Genomic DNA, 8,829 nt, shown 5'->3' with positions numbered 1-8,829 from the left:
GGTGGTAGTCCTTTCACTTTTTTACTTTTAGGAAAGGCTTGGAGGAAAAATACTTGCTTATTCCATATAGGTCATTTTTGAAGTCTGCTTAAAAAAACAGCTCGGTGACGTGAATCGCACGAAAATTTCTCGAACACGGAACAGCTCCTGTAACCGCTGTCACATGTAGCCCGACCTTTCCTTAAATTTGGCGTTCTGCGTCTAATTATGTCGGTAGTAGTCAGTCAGTCAGTCAGTCAGTCAGTAGTAAGCTTGGCATAGTTTGTTTTATAAATTGACGGACAAAATTGAGATTACATTTTATACGTTTATTTATACTCTGTTTGAGAACTGTAAGTGAGGACAGTTGCTTTCGCTTTGTACTGTCGTATTCCGGATTGCGTACTAATTTAGTACTCTCTAAGACTGCATTTGTCGTGATTAAATCAGGCTATCGTTTATGTATGGGTGGTTTTTACACGTCGTAATCTTCTTTTCATCAGAGTTCTGGTTGACACCTACATGCATTTGTCCACTGATGATTTTTTTACCTCTATAGTTCTTGCGCGTATTCGTACAGAACGAATGATTCGACCTCGACTCTGCCAAAAGTACGATAGATAGCTATAACAAATGCCGCTCCCATACGGGATTACCTATATACGACTAGAGAGTATAGAGTTTTTCCGTCACTAGTCGGACCTATGTAACACGGTTTTCTATCAGTTTGCTCGGATGTTCGGCATTTTTCTACTATTTCCGTAATTTGGAAGAAGAAGAAGAAGAAGCAGTGGAGACCATCTGAAGCTCAGGGTTCACGTATTTTTTTTTTATCGCGAGTAAGTTAAATGAATTTCAATACGAATAGCTAGATTTCATATTATCTAGCTCGTGTACGTAAGTCTTACGAACGAGATGAACCTGGTCAATTTCGTGAATGTTAAGTATTCGATGTTTCACGTCTCATTTAACTATACGAAAGTTGTTCGGTTTCCCCGATTCATCAAGTTAGTTACAGAGTTATAAGAGAGCTGTAGCTTCGTGGGTAATGCAAAATATGAAACGCTATTACCACTCTCTCTGCTCCACGATCCCAGTTCGGTCGTTGGGTTCTCTCTGGCTGTGTTAACCTTAAAGCAGTACCCGTGTTTTGTGAAACCCATGTTCACAATGCACATCCACCATAAAGGTAAATTAAATTAGGTGTAATGGCCTGACAAAGTGAGGCTGACGAAGGGGGAGAGGGGAGGGGGTTCGAATCAACTTGATGACTTTTAACTTAGCGGAGACAGCAGACATAATGTAAAAATGATTCTGGTGTTATTTATACGCTGGGCGGCGGTACCCCAGCGGGAGGGCTGCTAGGCGCAGCTATATCCGGCGCATCAAGACACTGCCGGCAGCGGAAGCGAGCATAAGACAATGAGAACTTGTCTAATTTGTCATGAGGTCGTCGCTCAGCACGAGGTCGCTCAGTCTGGTAGCAATATGATCGTTTCACCTCGCACTTCTCGTTCCCTGCCCATTTCAGCTGTAACAAAGCAACGGCGGATCCACGAAAGTCCTTAAGGCGTGCGCACTTTTAAGCAGTGGCCTTCGACATTGTAGAAAAGGCAGTCGTTGCCAAGCTACACTTTATGACGCCATGCTCCTAATTTTTTTCTTTAAATTTCTGAAGCTATCCTTAATGCATATCGATTATGGCTTTGTGCATCTGTTGTGTCTTTAGCCTAGACGCTTTTATGTATCAAATTATACAAACGATGACGAACAATGAGTTTGGAAAAAATATATATGTATTATTAATCGTTTTTAATAAAACAATAGTATATAGTCTTACTACTATATGTAGTACTGTGGTATAGTCTAGATGGCTAGATAAGCAGGGATGTGAGCAAATAAAATCGTGTAAGGAGCGTTGTCTTCAAATATAACGTGATACATGTTTAAACGGTATCGATAGCTGGAACAATTTCGGCTCTCGTGTGGTTAGCTCACCGCGTTTTGCCATGGCCTAGGCTTAGTGGAACCTAGGCCGAGTTTGGTGCGTTAGTGTATTATCTGTTAACTTCAGGAAAGAAGACAAAAGCAGACGTTTCTGCGCTTTCGTCTAGCTTTTAGGTTTTACCAGAATGCTGACCAACTGAACTGTCTCTCAGGCACGAAATCTTCGAAAGGTAGTCTTTCGCCCCCGACGTCACGACAAATGTCTGCCGCGTCCACTCCTTTCTATTAGATTCTGCGTACGTCAATCTGTTGATCAATTGCTTGTGCTGTCAATGATACGTTCAATCGGCATCTTCTAAAAAGCTAGACAGAGAGAAAAATCATTAAATATAGACTGAAAAGATCACATTAGGCATACACGAGCTGCCTTTTTCTCAATTTGTCTATTTGATGCTTGACATCTAGCCTTTACTACCTGACATCTATCGTATATAGCAGTGGCTACTATCGCTAAATAATGTTTCCCGAATGCAAACGTAGCTGTCCATCTAACAGCGGATAAAATCCATATTGTCAATGAGTAAACGGAGTGGTAACAATAAAAGAAATTGAATAACTTAACTCTAAGCAAGCCAAAAAAGGCATATAGGTATGTATGGCTGTGCAACCAGGTACGGTTGCCAATCTTCAGAAAATAGAAATGAAGATTGTGTATTCAAAGCTAGTGCCACATTTGCGTAATGTATGACACGCAAAGATGTAAGCATCTGGCGTTCTAGCAGATCTTCGAATTCCGGCAATTTCCGTCATATACGATAATCTCTTAATACTGTATTTATAATTTCTTAGGCTCGAAAAGAAGCACTCAATTAGCGCTCGTCTTTGCGGGGCAGGCGCTCGCTAGCTACTGACGATCGAATGAATCTAAAAAGTATACAAAAAAACGCTTAAGCAGCAAATGCAATCGAGTGGTGTAGTTAAATTAGGTCTATTTTTTGAATACAGGTGACTCTGCTAGCTTGCTTCGTCGAGTAAATTTCAAGCCATGTTCACCACTGGTTTAGGGGCCAGTTTTGCCGTGACCTGCGTGGGCATATTTTTGCCTAAAAAATTCGTTACAATGCAAATGTCTGCACACTCCCTTTCCTCTGCATTTTACTGTTGGAGTATGCGGGAACTACGGGTTCGAAAGCTTCTGCCGGCGTCAGACGGAAATCTTATGTATTTTCGGTGTGTAAGCCTTGCAGGATGTGCAGAAACCAATGTCCTTGGTAATCACCGTATGTCGCCAGCGTAATTAGTTACGTGTCTAAGACCGTATCTTCTGGTAGCCAGTAGGGAAATGGGAGCGCACGCAGCCAGAGATACTGCACGTCGTTGTCTTTAGCTTCCGTTTATCAGACAGTGACTATTATAGTTATACGTTCGTGCGACCTAGATTTAATCTCCCATGTTGCTTAGCGTGGTCGTAGACCAGGAGCGAGGCTTGGACGAGCAATCATTGATCAAAGGTTCGGAAGTTTCATCCACAGTGCTATAATGGCCCAATAAGGCCTCGGTCGTGACCTCGAAGATTATGGCCATAAGTTCTGTGTTATTTGCAATTTATAGTTTTTTTTCATGTTAATCAATCACCAATTTATTTCCAGTATTGTATGTTACGAAAAAAATGCGCATCCGATCTTGAAGCAGCTTTACTTTTTTTCATTCCCTAACCCTAATAGATGACACATACATTTGAATAACTGCCAAAAGTTAATACGAACTGTCTAGTTTTGAACTAAACAAACATCAGTTTTACAGTTATTGACATCATTGGGTTTATGGCATGTCGTAAAACTTCAATAACTAATATAATTGACACTTAACTTTATTCGATGCCTAACTTAGGAAAAGAGCACGTGGTCTAGGTGCTGCCTTCCCTTCGACTACATTATACTGCGTAGCCCTTACTGATGTTGGCGGGAACCACTTTCACCGGGGGGGGGAGACCATCAAAGCGACTAGGCTCCGGCGGTCCATTTGGTAATCTGATTAGAAATGCCTTGCCAATTTTACGGGACTTTTATTGAATGTAGAGAACATTTCATAGAAGCAATATTTCATTCAACGCACATTTGAAAAATAGAAAAGGTTTGTCCGACGCCATTCCCTGTAACAATTATCCTCACTGAGGAAAACGGCTACGTGTTTTGTACAGTGAAAGAAGAACCGGATAGGCAAAAAATATGTTGTCTGTAAAATTGCGGTAACTAGTACATTAGCTCTTACATTATACGTTCCTAAACGAGGCCTAGACGTGGCCCGTACGACCAAGTGTACCACTACTGTTTAATTTAACGGGTTCTCTAAGGATAGTCTAAGGATGAAAATCCGATTCTTTTTGCTTATTCGTGAGTATTGCGTTAGTAACTGTCCCCTTCTGACATAAAACAATCGCGTCCGACTTCGAACCTAGCCTGCGTTTAATCCGCGTTGCCACGTGACCACTGAACCATTGCGACTACAGGAAGTTGTCTATGGCTTTGCAGCAGCCCGTTGATCGGGAAGAACATACACGGCCATCTTCAGATAGCTTTATGAGTCATGTTTGTGTTATTACAGTGTATGTAGGTCACGGCCATCCTGTCAGGTTAGTAGTTCGTTGTAAAATACGCTTCGCACAGGGCATCAGTTGAGAGGTATGTTGGGTCCTAGCCGATACGTTCAACTTTACCATGCAAAAACTTCGGTGAAGTTATTCTATTTCCCTGAAATTTAATCGTATAAGGTAAAAGGAAGGATTCTAAAAAAAACGTTAATCTCTGTTTGGCACGTAGAAAATTGCTACGTCGCTAGGAGCTACAGTAGCAAATAGTCGGGCAGACTTAATAGAATATATAGTTTTTTCGACAGCAAATATTGGCATTTTTTTAGCTGTACCAACAGTTAAGGTCCTAGGTAAATGATATTTGGCCATGTTTATCTGTCTGAAGCCTAATTACGACTCCATTCCATACGGAGAAGTATTCCTGATATAAAGCAATCACGAAGTTCGTCATAAGTAACTTCAACCTGCCTTTTCTTAGACTGCCTCGACGTAAAGGAAACGATCAATGATTCGATGTTTTGAAACGGTTATGTATAACGAATAAAAATATTAGGGATCATTATGATAGCCACCGATGTTTGTCATTTGAAAAATTCCATTCGCTCCTTATTGATATAGAATATTACATATTATATCATACACATTCCTGTAATAGGTAGAGCTATGTGGAACGTTATAGAACAATATTCGAAGCAATTCTTCGTCCGTGTGCGCCTTCATCAAGCTAGGAAAAAAGGGTCTATGATGAAGTCGAAGGCAATGTACTTACAAATCAGAAGCTGAGAAGTTTTTCAGGACAGGGTTTATAACGGTTTCCCTAGTAGGATGATGACTGCGCTCCCCGAGAAATTATTTTCGTTAAGTGTTTAAAGAAACATTTTGCAACGAACCAAGTATTTATTTGTATACATCTTTTATGAATGTATAACATTTACTTATTTCCTTGGATTTATTTATTTATTTATATATTATTTAAAGTGTAACTATCGTGTGAGTACCCACAAGGAAGAGATTTTGGTAGGTGCCGTCAAAAGATCTAATGTCGAAAACTAATTCTTGTGCGTAAGATTACGTTTTTTACGTTGAACGTATACTATCGTATATGTAAATCGCTTGACCCAACCGTAATCCGTTGAATCGTAAAACCCAAACTAAATTGGCTAAACAAAATGTTTTTGCTTTAATAATTTCAAACCACTGGTTATGTTGTGTCACACAAGAACAGAAAAAAAGAATATTTACTGATCCTGACTGCTAGTATATAGAGCGAACACTCGTTGCTGTCATTGGAAGCTCTTCTGTTTGATCTTGATCCGGGATAATCGAGTTCACGATATCCATGACATGGCTCGTTTCGTTTAGAAGAGACGCCTTCATGCAGTTGCATAACGTTTCATGACAAATTTTTAGGACTCCTTCATGATCGTGGCGAGGCCTCTAGGTGCAAAAAAGACCGACAGTGGCTCCAGTGAAGCATCCCGAGATGTCTAAGGTCTCCGATTCAGCATGATCGGAAATGTCCTTTTCTGGGTTGATGGAGTAAACGCAAATTATTCTGACAGCTTAATTTATTAGCGTGGTGTATCGAGCTCCGATTATATTTTTAACATTACCCGACTAACGACCTCCACAATGATGCCTTTGTTTATGTTACACTGACTGACATCTCTAATCGATAGCTTTTTTTCCTCATAAAAAATACTTGACATTATAGTGCGGATTAGCAGAGCGTTTATTTCGTGGTCTGATAGGTTCGTTTTGTCGGAACCGTTGTGCTGGTACTTCATCTTTTTTTCGCTACGGAAGTCTAGCCAAGTACAAAAGGATGTTGCCAGATGTATTAACAGTAGATCTGTGAAGTCTTTTAAATCTATCGACAAAAACATTCCGCTACGCTTTCGATTGCGGGTACCATGAAGCTCTGTTCAGCTCCAATCGATCCTATAGAAGAGGCAAAGTAAACTGAGGATGATTTTCAACACTGACAGTTTTTTTCGCTGCTTGCTGGTCATCGACCCGCCTAATGGGTAGCTTCTTAGCTATCGTTAAGGTATTGGTCGTAAACCAGCGCACCTAAATCATGGCTGACTACCTTCGACAACTACAATAGTAAGTATAGACCGGATAACTAAATAGTTCTCGAACATTTTCTTATTAGGTTATCCAAAAATACTAGATAATTCCTACGTCATTAAAAATACTGAATAATAAGGTAATACTACGAGACATTCGAACAAGCCAGCATTTGAACAATTACTTTAACGTTAGCGGGATTCACAGACATCCGAGGTCCGTTCATAGAACGCTGCTTTCCTTGTTAAACAGAATCAATTATTATTATATTAATTATTAAATTGTATTAATTTTCTAAATATTTGACCATTCATGTAATAACCTGTTTGTGCTCGGAACGGCTCTTGCCTTCTACCTACTTTTCCACTGTTTAATGTAGGTACACATCTTTTTTAGTTTACAACCTTCAAACCCACCTGTACAAATCCGCATTTCGGTTTGGTCAGTCGGCAGAGCCACACGAAGTATCCGAGTTGAACTATTATTCAGCTCGCCTAACCGATATAAACTTTACATAGATAATCATTCAAGATCAATGACCAGTCGTTATTTCGAGTAGGTCTATCTTTCGTGGGGAGTCAGAGACGGGTTGTGTGCGAATAGATCCTTCAGGATAGCATACATTTCTGCCAAAGTGAGCTCTTTTAGTCTGATTTGCACAATAGATCTCTATGAAATGATGCTTGATTCAGCTTCCGTCCTATGAATCTAACTTTACCTCGTTTTGAAAGTGTTCGGCGCTCGACGTCGATTACATCCTTATTGAAACGATACCAATTCTCGATGATCTGTCCGTTGGGCGAATTGTATACGAAACCCAAAACCCGGGTCTGAAAATTATTTGTCATAAAGCTTTTCGGCAGCGCCAATCCGGATTATAACTAAATGAGCAGTTATTCAACGAAGTTGCTTTCTGTGATCGAAATTCAGCATGAATTTCTTATAAGGGATTTTGGCCCATCGCGAATTAACCACTCCTCTTCGCCTACAACGTAACAGTTACTAGACATAATGAATACTCGAATATATAGTAAAAACCTTAGTATTGAGACCTCATCATAGACATTAGGGTTTATCTGATTTTTATACCGTTAACTTTTCGCCGTTATCATACCGATAATAGATACCAGGTACTTTGAAAAATAAATGTACTTGCTAGCTACAGGCACACACACACACACGCTCTATAATTAAAGCTCCTTTAGCCTTTATTTGAAGCTTCTACGGAGGTTCTTCTATGCTAGCATATCTTTGTCCTTTCTATCTTTCATCGCATAAATATGATCGCTGACGCCAATATTTCCTGACGCTTTTAGAGATTTGGCTTAGTGCAACACTATTTCCTTCTGGGTAGTCTTGGTCCTTTGCAGGCCTATACGCTCCAAGCTAGTCCCAAAAATATTCATAACGTAATTAATAGCGCGTTAATATTGTACACTAATTATAGGCTGTATATTTTTACATGTACATTTTTTAAAAGAGTGAGTTAGGGTTATGAGCAAACGTCCTGTCTGGAATCGCTCGCGGTTTATGCTACTGAAAGAAACGTCTCTGTCCTTCAACTCCGTCTGGATTCGTCTGAGGTTGCATTGCAAGCAGTAAAATAAAAACCACAGGCATGTTGGCCTAAAACACTTCCACTCACAATCACGTCTAATGTATGTTGATCAACAATAGAATAGACACCTCGTAATCTCCAATGAGAGATCAAGCGCGATCTACAATTTCGCATTTTCGTTTCATATTAGTTCACATAGATTAGCCTAGTGCGATACTATATAGATACATATATTTGTATATATGTATCTATATAAGGTATAATATATACACTATATATATATTAATAGGGTACGGGCCTAGTTAGAACAAGCAACTTTGTTTAAACAGGCGTAGAATAAAGTTGTTTGTCCTCATCGACATTGTTTCCTTAGCTCGTAGTTTTTGGACTTCCCTTTCGTTATAGAAAGCGACCATTATTGTGACCTTGCGTTTCTGGGTATCCTTAGGTACGATTTGGCATCCAGTCAAAAGTAATTCGGGCAAACTGATCCATAGGATAAAAGGCGCAGATAATGCTAGTAACACGATAAAAAATAAGAAACATTATACGAGATAGATCCCACAGAGTATATAACGTATCTAATCTAGGACCATCTTTGAACTATGATTGCCAGTTTTAGACCAATCGCAGATCGTATATGGCTTGTTTTTCTAGCGAGGCACATAAATAGAGTCTGCAT

The 8,829-nt window shown here is 39.7% G+C and overlaps 1 protein-coding gene across 10 annotated transcripts in view; it reads right to left on the bottom strand.

Annotated features, from left to right (window-relative positions):
• Positions 1 to 1,759: 1,759 nt before the first annotated feature.
• Positions 1,760 to 8,829, bottom strand: part of LOC111255438 (uncharacterized) — a 20,111-nt gene continuing 13,041 nt past the window's right edge. For 9 of the 10 annotated variants that reach the window (XR_015326522.1, XR_015326519.1, XR_015326514.1 and 6 more), the window contains one exon: positions 7,775 to 8,664. The gene's annotated coding sequence lies outside the window, so the exon portion shown is untranslated. Of the gene's footprint in view, positions 2,290 to 7,774; positions 8,665 to 8,829 lie in introns of those variants that run through there. The other variant, XM_086987253.1, reaches the window with a different exon arrangement.

Source organism: Varroa destructor, unplaced genomic scaffold (genome assembly GCF_002443255.2).
Source record: "Varroa destructor unplaced genomic scaffold, Vdes_3.0 BEIS01000001.1, whole genome shotgun sequence".
In the NCBI taxonomy this organism is placed as follows: domain Eukaryota; kingdom Metazoa; phylum Arthropoda; class Arachnida; order Mesostigmata; family Varroidae; genus Varroa; species Varroa destructor.
Note: the sequence above shows the minus strand (reverse complement) of the source record. Positions and strands in the feature narration are given on the sequence as shown.